Genomic DNA, 13,996 nt, shown 5'->3' with positions numbered 1-13,996 from the left:
TTACACAGTATTTTGGACATCTGTGTTGCTGAATCTTTTGCAATTTGTTCAATTAATAATGGAGGAGTCAAAGTAGAAAGATGGAGTTGGGAAGCTTTAGCCTTTAGCCACACAAACACACGGTGATTCCTTGTTTAAAACTCCCGGAGGTGAAGCCTTCCTATAGATCAGAGCGGTCAAGCAAACATGGATCCCAACCAAATGTCAACCAGCAGTTTTCGGTGAGAAAATTGTCGTAAAAAGTCGCCACTTACCGGATATCAGCTGAGCTTGTGCCGCCCATACAGCTGCCGTCGACTTCCATCAGACACTGGCCTCAAGACACCCGTGGAGACACCCTTCCGACTATCAGGTACTATTAAACTCACTGAAACACTAGCAACACAATAGAAAGATAAGGGATTTCCCAGAATTATCCAAGTAAATGTGTCTAAAAACATCTGAATCCGTCCCAATACAATCGCGTTTTTTTTTTAACTTGATTTTTTTTTTTTTCTAGTCCGTCGCTATCAATATCCTCAAACACAAATCTTTCATCTTCGCTCAAGTAATGGGGAAATTGTCGGTCCGAATAGCTCTTTTTGTTGGAGGCTCCCATTAAAAACAATGTGAGGATGTGAGGAGCCCTCAACGGGTGACGTCATCGTCTGCGACTTCCGGTAAAGGCAGGGCTTTTCTCTTAGCGACCAAAAGTTGCGAACTTTATCGTCGATGTTCTCTACTAAATCCTTTCTGAAAAAATATGGCACTATCGCGATATGATCAAGTATGACACATAAAATGGACCTCTTACCTCCGTTTAAATAAGAAAATCTCATTTCAGTAGGCCTTTAAGGCCCCTTCTACACAAAGCCGGTTATTCAGGGTATATCCCACCTAACCTTATTCTTGTCCACTCACACACACAATGCCACCGTTTAAGACCCCCTCCGTCAGCCGGCGCAACGCAAACTAGTACGCATGTATCGTTACCCTGTGTTTCAATGTAGCCTATTGCCACATTTCTCTTGACGTAAACCTTGCTTTCCTCACCATCAGCAGCTGTTAGACTGGCCCTATTGTAGTGAATCCCACCTGAGCCATCATACATGAATCATATAGCGCTTTTCTATACCTTTTTTAAGGAACTCAAAGCGCTTTGACACTATTTCCACAATTACCCATTCACACACACATTCACACACTGATGGCGGGAGCTGCCATGCAAGGCGCTAACCAGGCCCCATCAGGAGCAAGGGTGAAGTGTCTTGCTTAAGGACAAAACAGACGTGACTAGGATGGTAGAAGGTGGGGATTGAACCAGTAACCCTAAGTTTGCTGGCACGGCCACTCTCCCAACTTTGCCACGCCGTCCCCTATTGGGATGAATAGCATTTTACAACAATCAATCGAGGGATCTAGATATATCTCGTCAGGACACTGTGCTTGTAGGCTGAAATTGGCGGTCGTACTTGACAGCCGCAACCACTTCATTGCTTCACAACAGTTATGGAGTACAAAACTAGACGTTGACATGGCGGACAATAAATTATGTTATTGTGCTACGTAAAACAGCCAAGTGCATTGGCTGTTTTACGTAGCACTACCTCGTCCACGGGAGCCCGCATTCTCGTTGTATCCCCTTCGACAAATTTGACATAGTTTTTCGCTAAGTAGAATCACAGCTCACCTGGACATTCGAAAGTTCTCTTGCCGTTCCTCTGACACAACACACTCTTTGACAACATATCCCACCAGGCGTCCGCTCTTCCCGGGCTTATCCAAAACCCTCGCTCAACATTGCTATGTTGCCGTCTGAGATGAGGTGTATCCGAAATAGCTGCAATCGCGCGTTTCCTTCTTTTAAGGTAGTCATGTGTGGTTTCCACAAGCGTCTATTATGAAGCTGGCTGTTGGGCGTTCTTTCTGACGTCACTTTCTCTCCGAACTCAATTTCTAAATGATCAATGAGTCCATACAAAGCTAAGAGCCAGAGATTCAAGAAATACACGGTGCACTTAACCGTGTAAAAAATATCCAAACAGGGGAACCTTAAGCGATGTTTTAGTGTGGCTGAAACGGGGTATAGGCTAATTAATTTTTTGTTTAAGGGGTTATCCGGCTTAATGTAGACAGGGCCTAAGATACACAACTGGACAGCACAGTTGCCATTATCAGCTCACTGTTAAATGTTACATGAAAACTTTGATTTTGTTATTAATCATGTAATATTAACCCCATTCATAATTACATGTATCAGCACATTTACACACATGAGTACCGAAACTTGTTGCGGTCGAGTACCGATATCGATTCCCGGATACTGAGAATTGATACCAATTTATATCAATCAATCAATCAAAGTGTATTTATATAGCCCTTAATCACACGTGTCTCAAAGGGCTGCACAAGCCACTACGACATCCTCGGCTCAGATCCCACATCAGGGCAAGAAAAAAACTCAACCCAATGAGAAACCTTGGAGGGGAACGCAGATGTGGGGACCCCTTGGGCGACCGGTGCAATGGACGTTTGATTGATTGAGTGAAACTTTTGTTAGTAGATTGCACAGTACAGTACATATTCCGTACAATTGACCTCTAATTGGTCACACCCGAATCAATTTATTAATCAATTCATGTCGAGTGGATCAAGTTAGTAGTGTGAGAGTCTAGTCCATAGTGGGGACAGCAGGGGATCATCAAGTCAGCAGTGCAGAGGCGTCCCCAAATGATGCACAGATGAGTGGTCCATCCCGGGTCCCGACTTTGAACAGCTAGCGCGTCACCTGTGGTCACAAAATAACTTCTCCATGCAGGAGAATGGAAGTTTATTTATAGGCTAGCGTATACAAATGAGATGTGAAAGTACCCTTCCCTAGTGATGCGTTTCATTGATGAGCAGCATTACAATACTTGATAATGCGTCGTTCCTCACTGAGGAAATTAAGATGGCCACCAAAACGTAAAGATGATTAAAGTTTCATTTTAATTGTCTGCGCGCTGGCCGACTGGCCTCTTTTTCTATTTTCATTTTCCTTTTCCTTTCAGTGGGAGGACGCAGGCGGGCGAAGGCGGGGTTGGGGGCCCCTCCGCGTCTCCTGGATGCTCAAGGACGAAAGGCGAGAACAAGACGACTCCCGTGTCCAGATAAAGACGTCACGTGACTCACAAGGTGCGCCCCTTAGAACAGTGGTTCTCAAATGGGGGTACACGTACCCCTGGGGGTACTTGAAGGTATGCCAAGGGGTACGTGAGATTTTTCAAAAATATTCTAAAAATAGCAACAATTAAAAAATCCTTTATAAATATATTTATTGAATAATACTTCACCAAAAATGAATGTAAGTTCATAAACTGTGAAAAGAAATGCAACAATGCAATATTCAGTGTTGACAGCTAGATTTTTTGTGGACATGTTCCATTAATATTGATGTTAAAGATTTCTTTTTTTTTTAAGAAATGTTTAGAATGAAGTACATGAATCCAGATGGATCTCTATTACAATCCCCAAAGAGGGCACTTTAAGTTGATGATGTGCAGAAATCTTTACTTATAATTGAATCATTTGTTTATTACTCAACAAGTTTTTAGTTATTTGTGTATCTTTTTTTCCAAATAGTTCAAGAAAGACCACTACAAATGAGCAATATTTTGCACTGTTATACAATTTAATCAATCAATCAATCAATCAATGTTTATTTATATAGCCCTAAATCACAAGTGCCTCAAAGGGCTGCACAAACCACAACGACATCCTCGGTAGGGCCCACGTAAGAGCAAGGAAAAACTCACTCCAGTGGGACGTCGACCATGATGACTATGAGAAACCTTGGAGAGGACCACATATGTGGGCAACCCCCCCCTACGGGACCAAAAGCAATGGATGTCGAGTGGATCTAACATGATATTGTGAAAGTCCAATCCATAGAGGATCTAACGTAACCGTGAGAATCAAGTCCAAAGTGGATCCAATATAGTAGAGAAAGCTTATATATAATTGAATCACTTGCTTATTACTCAACAAGATTTTAGTTATTTTTATATATGTTTTTCCAAATAGATCAAGAAAGACCACTACAAATAAGCAATAATTTGCACTGTTATACCATTTAATCAATCAATAAATCAATCAATCAATCAATCAATCAATGTTTATTTATATAGCCCTAAATCACAAGTGCCTCAAAGGGCTGCGCAAACCACAAAGACATCCTCGGTAGGGCCCACATAAGGGCAAGGAAAAACTCACCCCAGTGGGACGTCGACCATGATGACTATGAGAAACCTTGGAGAGGACCACATATGTGGGCAACCCGCCCTAGGGGACCAAAAACAATGGATGTCGAGCGGATCTAACATGATATTGTTAAAGTCCAATCCATAGTGGATCTAACGTAACCGTAAGAATCAAGTCCAAAGTGGATCCAATATAGTATAGAAATCTTAAATATTAATTGAATCACTTGCTTATTACTCAACAAGATTTTAGTTATTTTTATATATGTTTTTCCAAATAGATAAAGAAAGACCACTACAAATAAGCAATATTTTGCACTGTTGTACAATTTAATCAATCAATCAATCAATCAATCAATCAATCAATCAATCAATCAATCAATCCAACAATCAATGTTTATTTTTATAGCCCTAAATCACAAGTGCCTCAAAGGGCTGCACAAACCACAACGACATCCTCGGTAGGGCCCACACAGGGGCAAGGAAAAACTCACCCCAGTGGGACTTCGACCATGATGACTATGAGAAAACTTGGAGAGGACCACATATGTGGGCAACCAACCCCCACCCGAGGGGACCGAAAGCAATGGATGTCGAGCGGATCTAACATGATATTGTGAAAGTCCAATCCATAGTGGATCTAACGTAACCGTGAGAATCAAGTCCAAAGTGGATCCAATATAGTAGCGAGCAGGGGCGCCGAAAAGGGGGGTAAAGGAGACGGATTCTACGGGCCAATGATGGAGGGGGGCCCAGAGAGGCCCCTAATGATGATGAAATTATAATACAGAGGGGTCCTGTAGAGATACAGGGGCCCTGAAAAATGTTTTCATGGGGCCCAAAATCCCTAACGGCTCCCCTGGTAGCGTTAGGCCCATCCAAAGTGGAGCCAGCATGGAACCATCCCAAGTGGAGGCGGATCAGCAGCGTAGAGATGTCCCCAACCGATGCATAGGCGAGCGGTTCATCTTGGGTCCCGACTCTGGACGAGCGGTCCATCCTGGGTCACGATTTTGGACAGCCAGTATCCATGGCCACTGGACCGGACCCCCTCCACAAGGGAGGGGGGCACATAGGAGAAAAAAGAAAAGTATTTCACTTCTTTATTTCTTTTTTTTCCAACCAAAAATGCTTTGATTTGATTAAGGGGTACTTGAATTTAAAAATGTTTCCACAGGGGGTACATCACTGAAAAAAGGTTGAGAACCACTGACTTAGAACAGTGGTTCTCAAATGGGGGTACGCGTACCCCTGGGGGGACATGAAGGTATGCCAAGGGGTATGTGAGATTTTTAAAAAAATATTCCAAAAATAGTAACAATTCAAAAATCCTTCACAAAATATATTTATTGAATAATACCTCAACAAAATATGAATGTAAGTTCATAAGCTGTGAAAAGAAATGCAACAATGCAATATTCAGTATTGACAGCTAGATTTGTTGTGGACATGTTCCATAAATATTGATGTTAAAGATTTCTTTTTTTGTGAAGAAATGTTTAGAATTAAGTTCATGAATCCAGATGGATCTCTATTACAATCCCCAAAGAGGGCACTTTAAGTTGATGATTACTTCTATGTGTAGAAATCGTTATTTATAATTGAATCACTTGTTTATTTTTCAACAAGTTTTTAGTTATTTCTATATATTTTTTCCAAATAGTTTAAGAAAGACCACTACAAATGAGCAATATTTTGCACTGTTATACAATTTAATAAATCAGAAACTGATGACATAGTGCTGTATTTTACTTCTTTATCTCTTTTTTTCAACCCAAATGTTTTGCTCTGATTAGGGTGTACTTGAATGTAAAAAATATTCACAGGGGGTACATCACTGAAAAAAGGTTGAGAACCACTGCCTCAGAACATGGTAAAGTTTGGATTTGAATGTCTTCACGTTGGATTGACGGGGGTGGTGTTGAGGAAAGGGTGGAGCAAAGGAGGCGAGGAAAGGAATGGATGCAAGTTAGTTTGCATTCAACACGTGTAGCGGGAAAGTGGAGAGGGGAGGGGGGGAGAGAGGGAGGTAGAGAGAGGTTGCTAAGTAACGGGGCGTACATACTGAATGTTAAGCAAAGCGGGGAGAGTGAGAGGGACAGTGAGGCGGCAGCAGCAACATGTAGCCACGCTGTGTGGATCACAGCTGCACACTGCCTCAGCGTCTGCGTCTTTTCATGGACGCGCGTCTGTCTCCGTCCGTCTGTGTGTGTGTGTGTGTTTGTGTCTACATGTGTGTGTGAGTCTGGGGGTGGGGGTGGTGGAGGTGTGACATGACGTGTTTGGGCTGGGCTCCCAGGACGTGATCCCGCCACTTTGATCGGAGGATGTCCGGCGGAGGGATGGACGGATGGAGTGAGCCAGCAGCGCGCGACGGAGGAGAAGGAGGAGACGAGCCTGGCGCACACTGTGAGTACACGCGCGTGCCACGCCGGCGCTGCCCTTCACGCGCGTGCGCGTGCTATTGACCTTCTGTCATTGAGGCGCGTGCAACGTCTGCCTGGCAAGTTCCCGAGATGTGACGCACATGGGACATGAAAGTCCCCCCCCCCCATTTTAGCCTTGTCCCGGCTGGCTGTTGCGCATACGTGGCCGCAGTGTGTGTGTGTGTGTGTGTGTCGCTTTACTTGGGCTCCCCCTGCCCCCCCTCCCACCCCTACTTCAGCCTTAGGGCACATATCACATTCCAACATACACACACGTCTGCAGCTGGTGCAGCAGCAAGCAGCCTGAGTGTGAAGATCATCAGCAGCTTGGATGAGGGCGGGGCGAGGGGCAGCTGTAAGTAGGAGTCAGAACAGACCCCCCACCCCCCAAAGAAAAATGCTACTACACTGATGATGATGATGGGTTGTCCTTGTGCACTGGCAGGTTCAACAGTTACGCACACACACACACACACACACACACACACACACACACACACACACACACACACACACACACACGCACACACACATCATTATATTTACACTCTGCACCCCCATTCCTGTACATCCTTCCTCTGTTGTCTGTCACTTGTGGACACTCGCCGCTGATGTTTGAGCGTCACCACAAAAACGATCTTCGCCCGCCTACAGACGGACGTGTTTTGCGTGACCTCGCTACGCTCTTATAGCCACTCTGTTCTCCTGCTTCCTCCATTTTGAAGCTGTGGGCTGCTGAGGCGGCACATTCAGGCTCCGGCAGGTCGTCACCTCGTCCCCCGTCGTTTGCTCGGATCGGACCAGGTGTGACGGATCAGGATGGGGCCTCCAGGTGATGAGCCTGAAGAGATAGTTGTACAATAGGTTAAAGGTCTACTGAAATGAGATGTTCTTATTTAAATGGGGATAGCAGGTCCATTCTATGTCATACTTGATCATTTCGCGATATTGCCATATTTTTGCTGAAAGGATTTAGTAGAGAACATCCACGAAAAAGTTCGCAACTTTTGCTTGCTAAGAAAAAAGCCCTGCCTCTACCGGAAGTCACAGACAATGACGTCACATGTTGATGACTCCTCACATATTCCCATTGATTTTAATGGTAGCCTTCAACAAACAGTGCTACTCGGACCGAGAAAACGACAATTTCCCCATTAATTTGAGCGAGGATGAAAGATTCGTGTTTGAGGATATTGATAGCGACGGACTAAAAAAAAAAAAAAAAAACAAGTAAAAAAAACAAACACGATTGCATTGGGACGGATTCCGATGTTTTCAGACACATTTACTAGGATATTTCTGGGAAATCCCTTAACTTTCTATTGTGTTGCTAGTGTTTTAGTTGGTTTAATAGTACCTGATAGTCGGAGGGGTGTGTCCATGAGTGTCTTGAGGCCAATGTCTCAGGGGAGTCGACGGCAGCTATGGACGGCACAAGCTCAGTTTTTCTCCGGTAAGAGGCGACTTTTTAACCACAATTTTCTCACCGAAACCTGCTGGTTGACATTCCGTCGTGATTCATGTTCGCTTGACCGCGCTCTGATCCATAGTAAAGTTTCACCTCCAGGAATTTTAAACAAGGAATCACCGTGTGTTTGTGTGGCTAAAGGCTAAAGCTTCCCAACTCCATCTTTCTACTTTTACTTCTCCAATATTAATTTAACAAATTGCAAAAGATTCAGCAACACAGATCTCCAAAACACTGTGTAATTATGCGGTTAAAGCAGACGACTTTTAGCTGTGTGTGTGCTCAGCGCTCATACTTCCTAAAAACCCGTGACGTCTTGCGTACACGTCATCATTACATGACGTTTTCAAGACGAAACTCCCGGGAAATTTAAAATTGCAATTTAGTAAACAAAAAAAGGCCGTATTGGCATGTGTTGCAATGTTAACATTTCATCATTGATTTATAAACTATCAGTGGGTTTCAGTAGGCCTTTAAAGGCCTACTGAAACCCACTACTACCGACCACGCAGTGTGATCTTCCACTGGTTTTTTAAATATATAAATCGCCAGCTTGAAAATTCCCTCTTCTCTTCTCCGACTCTCTCGCCGTCATTTGGGATGTGCATGTCGGTTGGGATTTCCTTTCCTGGTTTGATGACCCGCCCTATCTGGTCTGTGATTGGCCTGTCCGTAATGTTTTGCCCTAATTGTTCCCAACTGTGACTCATTATAGTAAACCAACCAACAACAATCATGGATGTTTTTATATGTAAACCAACCATCATTGATTTTTCCTGTATCTTTTGTTCCATGTCGGTGAAGTTGCGCAAGTCCAGTTCTCTCTTTCTCTTCTCCCTTTCTCTTCTTTTGTAGCATGTAGCTTAGCTAACCACTACATGGGTCTAAAAATAGCTAAGCTACGGAAATCGCTACTTGTTTAAAAAGTAGCAAAGCTACCGCCAAGCTACTGGAAAATGTAGTTAAAGGCCTACTGAAACCCACTACTACCCACCACGCAGTCTGATAGTTTACATATCAATGATGAAATATTAACATTGCAACACATGCCGTATTGGCATGTGTTGCAATTAACATTGCAACACATGCCAATACGGCCTTTTTAGTTTACTAAATTGCAATTTTTAATTTCCCGAGAGTTTGTTGTTGAAAACGTCGCGGAATGATGACGTGTACGCGTGACGTCTTGGACTGTTTGGAAATACTAGCGCTGTGCACACACACAGCTAAAAGTTGTCTGCTTTAACCGCGTAATTACACAGTATTTTGAACATCTGTGTTGCTGAATCTTTTGCAATTTGTTTCAATTAATAATGGATAAGTAAAAGTACAAAGATGGAGGTGGGAAGCTTTAGCCTTTAGCCACACACACACGGTATTTCCTTGTTTAAAATTCCTGGAGGTGAAGCTTTACTATGGATCAGAGCGGTCAAGCAAACATGGATCCCGACCACTTGTCAACCGGCAGGTTTCGGTCAGAAAATTTTGGTAAAAAGTCGCCTCCTACTGGAGATCAGCTGAGCTTGCGCGGTCCATGCAGCTGCCGTGATTTCCCTCAGAGACTGGCGTCAACACACCCGTGGACACACCCCTCCTACTATCAGGTACTATTAAACTCACTAAAACACTAGCAACACAATAGAAAGATAAGGGATTTCCCAGAATTATCCTAGTAAATGTGTCTAAAAACATCTGAATCGCTCCCAATGCAATCGCCTTTTTTTTATTTTTTACTTTTTATTTATTTTTTTATTTTTTTTCTAGTCGTTCACTATCAATATCCTCATCCACGAATCCTTCATCCTCGCTCAAATTAATGGGGAAATTGTCGCTTTCTCGGTCTGAATAGCTCTTGATACTGGAGGCTCACATTATAAACAATATGAGGACGTGAGGAGCCCTCACACCGGTGACGTCATCGTCTGCTACTTCCGGTAAAGGCAAGGCTTTTTTATTAGCGACCAAAAGTTGCAAACTTTATCGTGGATGTTCTCTACTAAATCCTTTCAGCAAAAATATGGCAATATCGCAAAATGATTAAGTATGACACATACAATGGACCTGCTATCCCCGTTTAAATAAGAAAATCTCATTTCAGTAGGCCTTTAAATCCAAACCACCGCCACACAACCAAGCCAGAAGCATACCTGCCAACTTTTGAAACTCAAAAAGCCTAGTATTCAGGATCAGAAAGGTTAGATTGTGGCTAAAAGGTTAATTTGTCATAATCAGAAGCAACTTTTGACACGCAAAAAAACTACAAAAATCATGAAGAGTACAAACAATGTTTATTCTATTAGCTAACTTCCTTTATCTAAATATCCATTTATGATTTATAGCATGAAATAACAAACATCTTGTAGTCATGTTGTTTATGTTTCAAAATGATTAAACTTTTCAATGTCAAAATATAAAGAGTAGAAATAATGAACAAAATGTCAGCTACTGTCTTGTTCTAAAACACCAGTGAAAATAAAATGTAGGATTTAGACAGATCACGTCTGCCACAATCGTGTGTGTTCTTAAATGTGTATTGAATGTCTTCCATGATGAGAGCAGTTTTTATTTGGGCTTACATGCTAAACAACTCAAATAAATGTTTTGGGAACTGTTTTATCCAAGTAGAGGCATTGGCCAAGTAGAGGCATTGTGGGTTTCCTGGATGTCGTCTACATCGCTAAAAGAAAAATCTAAGGAAGAAAATCCCTGTGTGATCTTCCACTGGTTTTTTAAATATATAAATCGCCAGCTTGAAAATTCCCTCTTCTCTTCTCCGACTCTCTCGCCGTCATTTGGGGTGTGCATGTCGGTTGGGATTTCGTTTCCTGGTTTGATGACCCGCCCTATCTGGTCTGTGATTGGCCTGTCCGTAATGTTTTGCCCTAATTGTTCCCAACTGTGACTCATTATAGTAAACCAACCAACAACAATCATGGATGTTTTTATATGTAAACTAACCATCATTGATTTTTCCTGTATCTTTTGTTCCATGTCGGTGAAGTTGCGCAAGTCCAGTTCTCTCTTTCTCTTCTCCCTTTCTCTTCTTTTGTAGCATGTAGCTTAGCTAACCACTACATGGGTCTAAAAATAGCTAAGCTACGGAAATCGCTACTTGTTTAAAAAGAAGCAAAGCTACCGCCAAGCTACTGGAAAATGTAGTTAAAGGCCTACTGAAACCCACTACTACCCACGACGCAGTCTGATAGTTTACATATCAATGATGAAATATTAACATTGCAACACATGCAAATACGGCCGGTTTAGTTTACTAAATTGCAATTTTAAATTTCCCGCGGAGTTTCTTGTTGAAAACGTCGCGGAATGATGACGCGTGCGCGTGACGTCACGGACCGTCAGGAAATATTAGCGCAGCACCATTTACGGCTAAAAGTCCATCCATCCATCTTCTACCGCTTATTCCCTTTTGGGGTCGCGGGGGGCGCTGGCGCCTATCGTCTCTTTTCATTGCGCAATTACACAGTATTTTGGACATCTGTGTTGCGGAATCTTTTGCAATTTGTTCAATTAATAATGGAGAAGTCAAAGTAGAAAGATGGAGGTGGGAAGCTTTAGCCTGTAGCCACACAAACACACAGTGATTCCTTGTTTAAAATTCCCGGAGGTGAAGCCTTACTATGGATCAGAGCGGTCAAGCAAACATGGATCCCGACCACTTGTCAACCGGCAGGTTTCGGTGAGAAAATCGTGGTAAAAAGTCGCCTCTTACCGGAGATCTGTAGAGTTTGCGCCATCCTTGTATCTGCCGTGACTTCCCTCAGACACTGGCCTCAAGACACCCGTGGACACACCCCTCCGACTATCAGGTACTATTTAATCTCACTAAAACACTGGCAACACAATAGAAAGATAAGGGATTTCCCAGAATTTTATCCTAGTAATGTGTCTAAAAACATCTGAATCGCTCCCAATGCAATCGCCTTTTTTTTTTTTACTTTTTATTTATTTTTTTATTTTTTTTCTAGTCCTTCGCTATCAATATCATCATCCGCAAATCTTCATCCTTGATCAAATTAATGGTGAAATTGTCGTTTTCTCGGTCCGAATAGCTCTTGCTGCTGGAGGCTCCCGTTAAAAACAATGTGAGGACGTGAGGAGCCCTCATTGTTATGACATCATTCTCTGCGACTTCCGGTAAAGGCAAGGCTTTTTTTACCAGCACTAAATGTTGCAAACTTTATCGTGGATGTTCTCTACTAAATCCTTTCAGCAAAAATATGGCAATATCGCGAAATGATCAAGTATGACACAGAATTGACCTGCTATCCCCGTTTAAATAAGAAAATCTCATTTCATTAGGCCTTTAAGCGACATAGCTTGAATATTTAAGTTCATTACCACTGCAGCCATAAACCAGAATGTATGATCAAAAACGTACTCATTACGGGAAAACCGTAGTTTTTGGCAGGTATGCAGAAGTTGGCGTTTTACATACTAGTTGGACACACGTGTCGCTGGTGGCACAGTCAGACTACATAATTGCTTGTGTGTTGTTGTTGTGGGTCAGTGCAGTGGGTGGGAGAGGGCAGGCACGTCTTGAAAAGAGGAAGGGGAAGGGTTTAATAGCCCATGGAGTGTTGAGGGGGAGTGGGAAGTGGGGTAGGATCAAGGAACACAGCAAATAAGCGGCGTTTGGTAATTACATTATATTATATGGATTTTAAAAATATTTTCTTGATACATATCTTGTTTAAAATATATCAATATACCTTACAAACTTGGGACATCGCCCAGCCTTTCCAGTCAGTCTAACAAAAGTCAACACAGGTGTATGTCCATGGAAGGCAGGGAAGGTATTTGTTGTGTCTTCGCTGCACTGTCCTATTAGGGGAATCTTTGAAGCAACAAATTTGCCAAGGAAAACAATCCAAGTTACAATGTTTGTGTTTAAATCAAATTTTGACTTTTCACTCTGTCTATTTATGGTACTCAAATTCATCATTCTACACCATGCGGAGCAGACAGTGTCTCCAAGACAAGGTTTGCTATTTAGTCCAAAATGATAAAAGTCTGAGTGCCCACAGCTCTGCCTGCATCCTCAGATCATTTGTGACAGCTTTTGGGCACCTTGAACTGCTGCCATAATCTTCTGATTTGTCGAAACATCCACAAATCTGTAATCGTTGCCAACTTGAGGACAGGTACTACCAAATTTAAAGGACAGCCTTATCACTAGGGATGTCCCGTTTTAACTTCCTATATATTACCAACGTTGGAGTCTTGAAGGGGTCATATTAAGATTTTTTTTTTATACATTTAAAATACTCCCTTGTGGTCTACACAATACATAATGGTGGTTCTATTGTCAAAATTTGCCATAGACTATGTTATACAGACCGTTTTCAAGCAAGCTGCTTTCTGACCCTCTCTTTTGGATGTGCTGTTTTGTGGGTGCTACTTTTTACATGGCTCCACGTCAACTGTATCTTCTCCCCGTCATACATGTTATAGTTTTCATCGCTTCCATATGGAGTCTACTGACAGATTTAAGTCATATTGGCCGTGTATATGCTACTTTGTGTTAGAATTGGCAACAGCGCAGCACATATGCGCACGTACAAGCCAGTCTGCCCCTCAATTAAAGGATAACGAAAAACAAGGAACCTATTGACTACAATGGCGGACTGGCGCAAAGCACTTTGGGTAAATTTTGGAGCCGTCAAACGATTGAAATATTTTAATGGAAATTAATCACAGTTTCTTCATTGTTAACTCAAAATGAATTGTGATTAACCGCAGATGAATATAATTTTTCATCATTAAGACATGCACCCGGGGATAGGTTGATTGGCAACACTAAATGGTCCCTAGTAGAGATGCGACCAAACCGCGGGTCGGGCGGGTGACATGACGAAAAAATAGATTTT

At 42.5% G+C, this 13,996-nt stretch overlaps 1 protein-coding gene across 1 annotated transcript in view; it reads left to right on the top strand.

Annotated features, from left to right (window-relative positions):
* Positions 1-6,270: 6,270 nt before the first annotated feature.
* The window catches only part of grin2da (glutamate receptor, ionotropic, N-methyl D-aspartate 2D, a), a 361,767-nt gene continuing 354,041 nt past the window's right edge, over positions 6,271-13,996 (top strand). The window contains exon 1 of the mRNA XM_061908412.1: positions 6,271-6,626. The gene's annotated coding sequence lies outside the window, so the exon portion shown is untranslated. The remainder of the gene's footprint in view (positions 6,627-13,996) is intronic.

Source organism: Nerophis ophidion, linkage group LG08 (assembly GCF_033978795.1).
Source record: "Nerophis ophidion isolate RoL-2023_Sa linkage group LG08, RoL_Noph_v1.0, whole genome shotgun sequence".
Classification (NCBI taxonomy): Eukaryota; Metazoa; Chordata; class Actinopteri; order Syngnathiformes; family Syngnathidae; genus Nerophis; species Nerophis ophidion.
The sequence above is the reverse complement of the archived record's forward strand: the minus strand, read 5'-3'. Positions and strand labels throughout refer to the sequence as shown.